The following is a 3892-nucleotide window of genomic DNA, read 5'->3' as shown; positions in this document are numbered from 1 at the left end:
ATCAATAATCAATATTGCTGAACAATAATAATTTATTCATGTATATATGTAGACCTCATTTACGCCTGCATTTCTGTCTGTATTATTTATTGATGCATGCATATACAGTAGTAGTCATTCATGCATGCATTAATAAATGATCAACAATCAATAGTACTAATCAATGGTAATTTATTAATGGATGCATGTAGAACTCATTCATGCATGCATTAATCAATAATCCATAGTAGTCATTTGTGTATGCATTTCTGTAAATCTGTATATATTTATTGATTATTTATTAATCAATGCATGAATGACTACTATATGCATGCATTAAAAAATCAATCATCAATAAATATAAATAATAGATACAAACAGACAGGAATGCAGAAATGCATGCACAAAATATTAATTATTTATTATTGCATGCATATACAGTAATAGTCATTCGTGATGCATTAATAAATAATCAATATTCAATAGTACTAATCAATAATAGCTTAATAATGCAAGCGTATAGTAGTCCTTATTGCATGCATTAATAATCAATAATCAATAGTACTAATCAATAATAATTAATGTGTGCATATAGTAGTCATTCATGCATGCATTAATAAACTATCAATAACCAATAGTACTAATCAATAGTAATTTATTAATGCATGCACATAGAAGTCATTCATGCATGCATTATTTAATAATCAATGATCAATAGTACTAATCAATAATAATGCATGCATGCAGTGCTCATTCGTGCATGCATTTCTTTATTTCTGTTTATTGATTATTTGTATTTATTAATTATTTATTGCATGCGTGTAGTACACATTCGTGCTTGCACTATTTAATTCCTGTCTGTATTTATCGATTATTGATTATTTGTGAATGCACGCATGTAGTATTTATTCGTGCGCGCGCTTCTGCATTGGTCACGTATTGTACCCCGATGTTTGTTGAATCAGCTCCAGTATGAATGAAGAACCGCGGGATCATTACAGTTCATTCATGCTGTGTGTGTGTGTGTGTCGTGATTTGTCCTGCATCTGAATGCCCAGCGTGAGCGTGAGAATGCAGGATCAAACACACTCCTGCTGCCCGCTGGAGACCAATTGTATCACTTTCCGTTCGCGGGTCTCGGAGGACAACAATAGTTGCGTGCGGAAGCCCGAATCAGCCATCAATCATACAGACACACACACACACATACACACACACAGCACGGCTAATGCTGACTCAGACAAAACAGGAGCATTGCTGAAGAGAAAGCAAAGCTGATACTGCTTCACACGCAACTCACACACACATGCACGCACGCACGCACGCACCTATACTGTGAAAATATCTGTAAATGAGCAGTTTTCTGTATTTTTATGCATGTTTTTTATTTATTTATTTATGCTTTTGATTGCATTATGAAAATTTAACAACTTTTAACTTTTAGAATATCGAAAAAGTGTATTTAAAGAAAATGTTCAATAGTTTAACTATACAGTTGAAGTTATTCGCCCTCCTGAATTATTTCAGCGCTTGTTTATTTTTTCCCCCAATTTTTGTTTAATGGAGAGCAGATTTTTTTCCAACACATTTCCAATCATAATAGTGTTAATAACTCATATAATAACTTATTTATTTTATATTAGCTATGATGACACTAAATAATATTAGACTAGATATTCTTCAAGACACTTCTATACAGCTTAAAGTGACATTTAAAGGCCTAACTAGGGTAATTAGGCAAGTTATTGTATAATGATGGTTTGTTCTGTAGATTATTGAGAAAAAATATAACTTAAAGGGGCTAATACTGTCCCTAAAATTATTTACTAATTACTATAATACAGCCATGCTGCATAGATGTAAAGCGTTTTCACTCCATTTTACTCCTCCGGCTGGGTGATGTGAGGTGATTTTGAGGATCGCGTGCAGACGCTGTTTGCTGGGCCGGTGCCAGGGGTCAGCTCGGGGTGGAGGACGGTGGACGGACACCATTTATCAAAACAATCACTGCAGGCACGCTACTGTTGTGTAAATAGCAGAGCTCAGAGTTATGTGCTGAGCTAATGACCGCGTATTTATAGAGCAGAGACACAATCGTACTCCAGTGAGATCATGCTATTATTAAATAACACTGCTGAGTCACTACACTCAAAAGAGCAGCAGTGCGGCCTGTATGCTGCGCTTACACAAGAAAACTACATTTGTGCATGAAAATAAAAATTCCAGTGATGAAAAGATGTGTTAGTCATTCATTCTCCTTCCGCTTAGTCTCTATTTCTGTGGTCGCCACGGCTAGGGTGCGAATTATACATGAGCCCATTTCACACATACAATGGAAAATTGCCGGTAATTTTCCGGAAAGGTCTGTATGTGTGAACAGGCCGGTGAATTTGTTCTGCACTGTAAAAAGTGGCCGTGATTTCGATGGTAAAAAACTGTAAAAATGCTACAATACAAATCCGTAACCTGGTTAACGATAACCGTAAATTGACTTTCCCAGAGTTCCCTGCATGGCGCATTACTTTTCATGCATTTTATTGACATTAATATGGATCTTTTTAGTTGTTTCTCCATCAGTAATGTACATTACAGATTTGTGTTACATCTAATCTTGATAAACAATGTTTATTTCATGACTTTAATTTTATGCGTGACTGTAAAATATATGGACGTAGTGTCCGTGACGTCACCCATAGGTTTCTAAAGAGCGCAAAAGAAGCCACAAGTAGGCGCGGCCAACCGTCGGCATTTTGTTTGTGCGTCATCACACCCACGGCAGGACACCAAACAAGGGCAAAGAGGCGGAGAGTGGGCGGAGCTACAGACACCTGCTGGCATTTAGCTTGGACCTGATTCAGACACACTTTACTTTGGGAGAACGCTTAATACTTCACCACCTGCGACTCGCTTGTGTTCTGACCACATGTGCTTGGTCGTACACTATATCAATAAAGTGTTTAGACTTTTAAACACACTGCTGTAATACACAGAGCCACTAAACATTGTTCTTATGACGTTTCTCAACAGGAGGAAAACGCAAATCACTTCCAAACACTTCAGATATTGTCTGTGTTAGTTAATGCAAGACTATTGATGAACTCCAGCATAACACTGTATGACAACGCTTCACATGACTGATCTACAGCCTACAGCTGATCAATCTGACAGATTCTGAAGTGCATTACAGCTCTAAATATAAACGATAAATGATCTTAAATAATACATATACATGTATAGAGATGGTATATAAGTATATAACTTTACTCACATGGGAAACGGAGGCCACGTAAATGGTTTGTGAGCACAATTAAGTGCACTCAGCATGCCATGCCATCTAATAGTTGTGGGAAACAAGTCCAAAAGGCAGTCGACTGTGTAAAGCCACATAAAACAACACAGAAATACGATGAATATGTCGAGTTCAGTGAATAATCTGCAGGATTCAGCTGAGGTGACGTGACGGCGACCAACGAGACCTAGCTGTCACTCAAGTGGCCACGCCCTTAATTATGCAAACCTAATATAACTTAATATAAAGGAAACTGGTGAGTTATAAAAAAATTCACCCCCTCACAGGTGTCATGAAGGGTAATATTAGCTGTATTAACCCAAATCTTTTTTTGTACCAGTCTGTAAACACCTTTTTTTCTGCTGTAAAGTTGGCCATTCTAACAGTGGGCTCAATTGAAATTTGCTCTGTTTTGGAGCAGGAGCGACCAGGACTAACGCAATTTCGGATGAATTGCAGTTTTAGTTACTTCCGTATTGGCTTCCTGAGGGAGAGCGGGAGGTTGCCGCTTGGTGTCACCATACTGGTGTCTAGTAGCTGTGTGAATGACACTGAGCACCTTCTATATGCTGATACTCTTTCTGCTTGTGGGAGAAGGTGATTGTGATGAGCATTGGCTCATTA

The sequence above is a fragment of the Danio rerio genome, chromosome 18 (genome assembly GCF_052040795.2).
Source record: "Danio rerio strain M-AB ecotype USA chromosome 18, GRCz13ab, whole genome shotgun sequence".
In the NCBI taxonomy this organism is placed as follows: Eukaryota; Metazoa; Chordata; class Actinopteri; order Cypriniformes; family Danionidae; genus Danio; species Danio rerio.
This window is presented reverse-complemented; position numbering follows the sequence as displayed.